A 9,186-nucleotide genomic window follows, 5' to 3' on the forward strand; every position below is an offset into this window, starting at 1 on the left:
CCTCACTCAGGATGATATTGTCCAGATCCATCCATTTCCATAAGAATTTCATAAATTTATTGTTTTTAGTAGCTGAGTAGTAAAATTCCTAGTTAAAATTATAATAATATTTATGAAAGCTCATAGTAACCACATAGGATGAGCCACTGTAGATATAAAAACATAAAAAGAGAATAGAGATAGAAAGAAAGTAAAAACCAATCAAATGATGGTCACATAAAAAAATAGAGGATTAAAGGAACTCAGAAAGGAACCAATGAAGATAAAAATAAAGATCTAAGATATGATTTCAATACATATAGAAGACTCTTTGGACCAAACTATGTCATTCAAGAATGAAGATGTGCTTATACCAACTTCAACTTAGTTGAAGTGAACTTAGTTCTCTTTATTCTATGAAATGAACTTAGTTCACTTGACTCTATGAATATGGCATTCTGAATGATACAGTAATAGAAGCCATAGTACTATAACTGTAGATCTTATATACAGTCTATTCATGGTTGGTATGGATAATGTGTGATATAATTGTTTATAAAACAAGGCTATGTTTCAACTTCTCTAGAAATGCTTTAAATATCATCAAAATTTATGTGTATTATACCTTGCCAATTCCTCCTACAGAAGTTTCTTTAATCAACAATGTGAGTTAGTTGTTGTAAGCTACTTCTGTAAAAATGTACTTACACAGCACACCACTATGTAGAACTATGTATTTGTATGTATTATATATATATATGTATATATGTATGTATATATATATATAATAATGAAAATGACAAAACCAGTAGACTCAGTAAACAAACTAATTTCATCCACTTTCAGACAGATTGATTGCAGTTGAATCTAAATTACTTTTGACAGCTATTTCCTCAAACACAACTGGTTTTACTCAATGAGCCTATATCAAATATTACATGTATTCCATCAGATACACATTCCAAAATTAATTTCTCTTGCTTTGTTTATTAAAAATTAATGGTTTTGTATTTTTTTCAAATTTTCATACATGTATATAATGTATCATATATCATGTTTACCCATAATTTCCTCCCTGCATCTTCTCACCAGGGCCTATTGTTGTATAACAATGTCCAAGATCAAAGCCTTCTATTTTGAAGAGCATCCCATTAAAATACAATGTGTTTACAGGGAGGTCAAATGCTCTATTCTGCAAGGAGGAAGCACCTTAAATGTCATTAACAATTCAATAGTTGAAAGAACTGTACATACCAGTCCTTTCCTCCCCAAGTATACTTATAAGGAATAAGGACTGCTGAGAGACACAAGTATGGAAACAGGATAAAAGTCACTACTACATCTTAACAGCTTAAAAACAACTACAAAATCCAACAAAATGAAAAATCAAGTACTTCAATTAGTGTACCACAAAAAAATGCAATATAGGCAAAACCTTAGGCCCTTAAACTAGAGAGAACAACATATAACAGGAGATCACAATTTGTAGCAGTCTAAATCTAGAAGCAAAAACAACAATTAGAATCAGTATGAGATAAGAAAAATTGAAATACAGTTGAATTATTAGAAACTTCAAATAGACAAATTTGTGCGTCTAGAAGTCTATGAGGATCCTTGTAGATCTTTGAATTTCAGAGAAGAGTCCCCACATGCATCTAGTGGTCAGAAGGAAGAAATAGTCTTTAAAAAATACATTTGAGAAAGACAACCATAAAAAGAAATTGTTGTTGGGCTGGAGAGATGGCTCAGTGGGGAAGAGCACCGACTGCTCTTCGGAAGGTCATGAGTTCAAATCCCAGCAACCACATGGTGGCTCACAACCACCCGTAATGAGATCTGATACCCTCTTCTGGTGCGTCTGAAGACAGCTACAGTGTACTTACATATAATACATAAATAAATCTTAACAAAAAAAAAAAGAGTGAAAAAGAAATTGTTTTGTCAGATTTTACATATTATGATTTTTTTTTTAGAACCTACCTAGTATAAAGGAATAGAAAATTCCAAATCCATACAGTTCTAGACTTCTGTGTGGAGATTAAAAATACACAACAGCAATTCCCTTCATTCATCTTGTTCCACTAAAGGTATTTGAGAAATTCACAGCTGAGGGGCACACCATATTAACAGGCTGAAACACCATTGTGGAAGAACATAATATTTTCTCTCTCTTCATGAAGCACATTACTAAATGTTTGTTTGTTTATTAGAGTTCCTTCTGGGTTACAGTGCAAAGCTATATGACTTACAATACATCTGGAAGAGACAAAAGCACTCTAACAAACTCAGAAAACACATGAGACTAGCATAAATGCTGAAATGTTAAGTTTCTGGCAGGCCCAGCTGGTAAGATTTTTTTCATTAGTTGCTACAAGGCAAATCTATGAAAAGATATAGGAATCTACTTTCTCTAATGTTCAGATACCAATATATGAAGTCAAGAAAAATTGAAAAGAAAGGAAGAAAGAATGAAAGAGAGGAAGAAAGAAAGGAAGGAAGGGAGGAAGGAAGGAAGGAAGGAAGGGAGACCAAATTAGTATCAAACTATGAAAATCAACTCCAATGCACCATAGGTATTATTTACTTCACAAAGTTAACAAAAATCACCATAAAAACCATTCAAAGAAGTCTATAAAATAGGCACTAACAAAGTGAAAACTTTTAACAATGAATTAGAAAACATTCCTATTTTGGAATAGGAAACAGTTCTTTCCTCAGTTGGTAGTTGTTTATGCTCAGACTCTTAATTTGTTAAGGAATTGACTGTTGAATGTTCAGCTTCCTAAGGCTCAGGAAACATTGTGGAAGAAGAAGCAAGGAGAACATAAGAGTTTGAAAGGGACAAGTCCAAGTTATTGGACTCATGAAATTACAACAAATGTGGTTACCCACACAAGATTCAATCCTTCAACATTCCACTCTGAATGGCTTGGGAGGTCTTATTTTTTCCATGGAGCTTATTGGCAGTTTGTAGTTGCTAGAGGAAAGGAAGGTAATTGCTAGTTGACACTAGTTAGCTGCTCATATTCTAGGAAATAATTTTTGCCAGTGCTCATATACATAATCTTAAATTCAAGTTGGTCAAGTCTGTCGATCATGAGAGAAAGAGAGAGAGAAACAGAGACAGAGACAGAGAAAAAAGACAGAGACAAAGAGAGAGATGAAATGAGAATTTCTTGATAAAAAGATGGGGTTTAAAGATCACGCACAGGAGAACCCAGCAGATATGTAGCAGATGTGCACTGCAGTCTCCATGTGAGTCCCCCAATAATGTGAGTAGGGAGCTGTTTCTAAAGCTATAGCCTGACTGTTAATTCAGTTCTCAACAGTGCTGCCTTGTCTGGTCTCAGTGGGGGAGGATGCACTTAATCCTGCAAATACTAGATATGACTACATGGAGGGATACCAAGGGGGTAAGTGTTGTTCTCAGAGGAGAAGAGGAAGGGGGAGGAAGATGGGGGAAGAGACTCAGGGAAAGGGGACTAGGAAGAGGGGAAGCATCTGCGAAGCTAATTAACTAATTAATTAATTAATTGAAGAAGATAGGGTTTAACAACATTGGCATATAGATAAGGATAGTAATAAAACTAAATATTATCAATACAACATATACATGTCTAAATTGTCAAAGTAAAAGTTGAAATTAAAGAAAGAAAAATTAAGGCTGAAATATAACTAAAATATAAAAATTCAATAGTAAAGTTTAATAATATATTAGATAATAGAGAATCCTAAATCACTGAATTCAAAAAGATTGCTGGCAATTCTTTAGTCAAAAAAGCATAAATTAAATTTGTGGGGAATGAAGTGAAAAAAGTTTAAAATATATGGGACAAAACAATTAATGACAAAAGGAACAAAAATATTTCCTCAACAATTGACATATCAATTGATATATGCTTTATAATAATTAGCATAGCTATAAAATCCAGATGTTCATTAACAGATTAATAAAGAAAGTATAGTAAAAATACACATTTGGGTGGTAATTGAGTATTTAGAAAAGTGATAATCCTATAACATGCATCAACACTATGGATGAACTAGACATTGCTCTGTGTGTAGCAATCCAGACATTCTGTGAGATTCCACTTATAGGGTATATGAAGTAGCCAAGATCACATGAATAGATAATTGGTGAGATATCATGCAATGCAATAAAGATGTTATTCTTTAGATAGAAAGCTTTAGTTATATAAGATATACTAGTACAGAGACCAACCTTAGACTTAGAGTTCACAATATTGTATTATAAACTTAAAATTAGACTTCACATTAAATGTTCACAAAATGCCCTAGGTTTTTACTGCTGTGAACAGCTACCATGACCAAGGCAACTCTTATAAGGACATTTAATTGGGGCTGGGTTACAGGTTCAGAGGTTCAGTCCATTATCATAAAGGTGGGAGCATGGCAGCATCCAGGCAGGCATGGTGCAGGAGAAGCTGAAAGTTCTACATCTTCATCTGAGGGATGCTAGCAGAATACTGGCTTCCAAGCAGCTAGGATGAGGTTCTTAAAGTCCACACCCACAGTTGTACACATATTCCAACAAGGCCACAACTCCAAATAGTGCCTGGGCTACTCCCTGGGCCAATCATATTCAAACCATGGCATAGTACAATAAAAAAAGAGGCATATTTAAAATCAAGAATCAAAGCTTTGATTTTAGGGAATAATAAAAAAATTGTAAATCAATCCAACAAATCACAAAACTAGAGCAGAAATCACTTTTTAATCCAAATGTTCCATAGATTTGGCCCTGTTAATTCATAAAAACTAAGATCTGACACAAATTACTGACATTACAAACAAAGAATGACATCACTACAGATTCCTTTAACATTGAGATTATAACAAATAAGACTATGAACAATTTTATGAGCCCTTTTTTATTGATGACTTTTATTTGAAGGGAATATAAAGATGTTATGGAGGAAATACATCATTGGTGCTTAAGGGCATAGTCTAGAGCCTAAGTTGTACCTCCACTACTAGATGGCTATGCAACCTCAGGTAAGTTATTTGAACATATTTGTTTTTATTCTCCTCTTTTCTTTCCTTTTCTTTTCTTTTCTTTTTGTTTCTTGTATTTCCTTTTCTTTCCTTTTCTTTTCTCTACTTCTCTTCTCTTCCCTTTACTTTTTTCTTTTCTTTTTCCTTTTCTTTTCTTTCCTTTTCTTTTCACTTCTTATGAGTCTTGTCTCATATGATATATCCTGATAGCAGTTTCTCCTCTTTTAATCCTTTCCAATGTAAAAGTTCATGATTCACCATGAGTTGCCAGACTCAAAGAGTATGTAAAAGCAAAGGGTTTTAGTCTGTAGAAGTCCAGCATGCTGAGGTCTCCCATTACCAAGATAGAGAAACAACCAAGTGAGCTTGCAGGCCTGATTTGAAGCACATTAGGGGATTCCAGGGTAGGTGACCTTTATCTTATTCCATCCCTAGGAACATTCCATTACCAGGGCAAGGCTGGAAACTGTTGCTGGGGAAGTCTAGAAACTACTGCTGACCCATTGTCCTTGTCTCAGGGCATGTGTCTGATCAGGTTCTGAGGCCTGGACTTGCCTGGACTTGCCTACTTCTTGGAAGCACAGATTTATGCCTGAACTGCCAATTTGAAGCCTGTCATGGAGTCAGCCTGTCTCACCAGTTCCTTCCTACCTCCCCTCCTATCTGCAGCCACTTACTTTTTGTCTCCCATTAGAAAAGAAAGGTTTTCTTTTGTGATTGTGTTACCTCACTCAGGATGATATTCTCCAGATCCATCCATTTCCCTAAGAATTTCATAAATTCATTGTTTTTAATAGCTGAGTGTTACCTTCCCTCTTGACTTCAGTCATCCACCAGACTCCTGATAGCCTCTGTTTGGGGGCTAACACCTGGGAGCTAAGACAGATGCTCTCGGTTTACTGTTTGTCTTTGAAGAAGTCGCCTGAGCACTCCCACTGCCTGAGTACTCCAGATAGCTGTCTGAAGATCTTCTGAACCTGGGGACTTTGGCACCTGAACTTTCTTTGTAGTGTAATCTAGAGACTTGTTTTCAGTTTCTCCTGTGACGATAAAAACCCTGGTTTATTCTCAGTAAAGTGGAGCCTTGATTGGGACGTAACTTGGCTTCGTGTTTTCTCTTTGCATTTCAAACCCTCTATTTCAGGTCCTTTATTCCCTCCTGGCTGAGGTGAACCCCGTCATGAAACTGCGGGCAGTTTCAGCTGAGTAGTACTCCATTGTATAGATGTACCACAATTTCTGTATCCATTCCTCTGTTGAGGGACATCTGGGTTGTTTCCAGTTTCTAGGTATTATAAATAAGGCTGCTATGAACATTGTGGGACATGTGTCCTTATTACATGTTGGAGCATCTTCTGGGTATATGCCCAGGAGTGGTGTAGCTGGGTCCTCCGGTAAAACTATGCCCAATTTCCGGAAGAACCGCCATACTGATATGCACTCTCTGATAAGTGGTTATTAACCCAGAGGTTCAGAATACAGGAAGAACAACCCACAAGCCACAAGAAACTCAAGAAAAAGGAAGACCAAAATGTGGACATTTCATTCCTTCTTAAAAGGGGGAACAAAATACCCATGGAAGGAGTTGCAGAGACTAACTATGGAGTAGAGACTGAAGGAAGGACAAGCCAGCCTAATATAGCTATCTCCTGAGAGGCTCTGACAGTACCTGACTAATACAGATGTAGAGGCTCACAGTCATCCATTGAACTGAGTACAGGGTCCCCAATGAAGGAGTTAGAGAAAGGACGAATGGAGCTGAAGGGTTTTCAGCCCCCTAGGACGAACAACAACATGAACTAACTAGTACCCTCAGAGCTCCTAGGGACTCAACCACCAACCAAGGAGTACACATGGAGGGGTCTGATTGTTCAGGCAGCATGTGTATAGTAGAGGATTCCAAAATCAATCATCAATGGGAGGAGAGGTCCTTGGTCCAGTGAAGGTTTTGTGCCCCAGTGTAGAGGAATGCCAGGGCCAATAAGTGGGAGAGGGTGGAGTGGCAAGCATGGGGAGGGGAGAGCCAACAGGGCTTAGTTCTTGTTGTTTTTGTTTGTTTGTTTGTTCCTGGGAAGGGAAACTGGGAAAAGAAAAATCATATGACATATGAATAAAGAAAATATCTAATAAAAAAAAGCAAAGAAAGGTTTCTAAGAGATAATGACAAAAAACAAGACAAAATAAAATAGAATAAGATAAAGCAAAAACTATGACATCAAGGCTGGACAAGGCCACCCAACAGAAGAAAAAGACTCCCAAGTGCAGGAATAACCATCCATGGCCATGACAGTGTCCATGGTGCATGCTGTAGCTGAGGTCCATCTTGATGTCTATGGTCTGTACTGCTGCTAAAGGCCAGGTGAATGTTTGTAGTCCATGCTGTCACCAGAAACCATGTAGAATCCATGATTCATGCTGCTGCTGACTGTAAAGGACAAGGAAGTTTCTTTTGTAGAGGTATCAATAACTGTAGATTCACAGTTGACAATGAGAGAGTAGAAGGTTTCTGTGACAACCTGACCTCCCAACTCCTACTCCTAAAATAGAAACAATATAAACAAGAATTCATTGACGAGAACTCAAAAAATTGTGATAAGTATGGTAAAGTATTATAGCTCTTCACAGTTAATGGCTTCTAGTGGGGTGGGGAAGGACTCAGTTTTCTTTAATAGGCTGGGCACTGGGAGTTTGATCATGCTCCAGTGAGTATATGGGCCATGCAGAATAGACTTGGTATTTTTTCTTTCTTCTTTTTTTCTGGGTGGAGTTCACAAGAATAGTGAGGTGGACTTAGAAGGACTAGGAAGTGAGTATGTTTGGGGGTGCATTATGTGAAATACTCTAATAATCAATAAAAAATATGTTGAAAAAAATGATTCAGAGCCTGGTTCAGACCTGGGTTGGCACTATGTTTGCTCCTTCAGTCTCTTTTATTTCATATAAACTTTGTCCATTTTGACTTAGATGGCCTTGTTCTCCTGATATCTTCCATCCCCTATGGCCCTTACACTCTTTGTGCATCCTCTTCTGCTGGTTTACCTGAGATTTGAGAAGAGGTATTTGGTGAAGACTCACTATTTAGAGCTGTGTGTTCCAAGGACAGATGTACTCCCTCTCTGTCTCTTTCTCAGTTTGTCTCTCAGTAACTGTATCTCTGTCTCTGTCTCCCTCTCCCTTCCTCCCTTGTCTTCCCTTCCTCCTTCCCTCTTTCTCACTTTCTCTCTATCTATACTGTCTGGCTGTGGATCTCTACATCATGGGTTCTAGTACATCAGTATGATGAAGGGAGGGTGTATGTTATGATGATGATGAGTGAATAAGGCAGTAATTTTAGGTCTTTAGCCTCTGGATCTTAGTCACCCAAGCAATGTGAGATATTGGTTCCATCTCATGGAGTGGATCTTAAATTGATTCAGGCATGGTTGGCTACTTCCACAAGTTCTGTGTCACAATTGTCTCAGCATATCTTGTAGAGAGGACATATTGTAGGTCAAATTTTTTCTTTTGTTTTGTTTTGTTTTATTGACTAAATCAATGTTTATGTTTCTCTTTTGGTAGCCTGCAAAGTACTTTCCAATACCAGAAGCACTAGAATGTAATAGTAAAGGCTTCACATGTGCACCATCTCAACTTCTCCATGTTGAAAGAGTTGTATGGGTGTTGTACTCAGCAAGGGATCTCCATTGTCAGTCTCCATGGAGCAACTCATTGCTTGGTAACAGCTTGAATTGTTTGAGGATTTCCATGGAACCCCCTTGGAATGCAACTCAGTCCTGGTACTAGAACTCTCATTTGATTATAAAAGATGGTCTCTTGAGACCCTGCTGGGCATTGGTGGTGTACATGCCTTTAATCCCAGCACTTGGGGGGCAGAGGCAGGCAGATTTCTGAGTTGGAGGCCATCCTGGTCACCAGAGTGAGTTCCAGACAGCCAGGGCTATACAGAAAAACCCTGTCTTGAAAAAAACAAAAACAAAAACAAAACAAAACAAAACAAACAAACAAAAAAGCAAGCTTCCTGGAGACTGCCAATTGTTCTGCTCAGCTGTGATGGGTGAGCCCTGGTGTGGCACTACCACAGAGACTTCTTCCATGATTACTTCTTGCTGCTGATATGCTTTCTCATGTTTGCCATTGCCATACTGATTTATTTGGCTTGGTGTGAGTGGACACAAGAGACTCTCACTGCCT

Source organism: Mastomys coucha, chromosome X (assembly GCF_008632895.1).
Source record: "Mastomys coucha isolate ucsf_1 chromosome X, UCSF_Mcou_1, whole genome shotgun sequence".
In the NCBI taxonomy this organism is placed as follows: domain Eukaryota; kingdom Metazoa; phylum Chordata; class Mammalia; order Rodentia; family Muridae; genus Mastomys; species Mastomys coucha.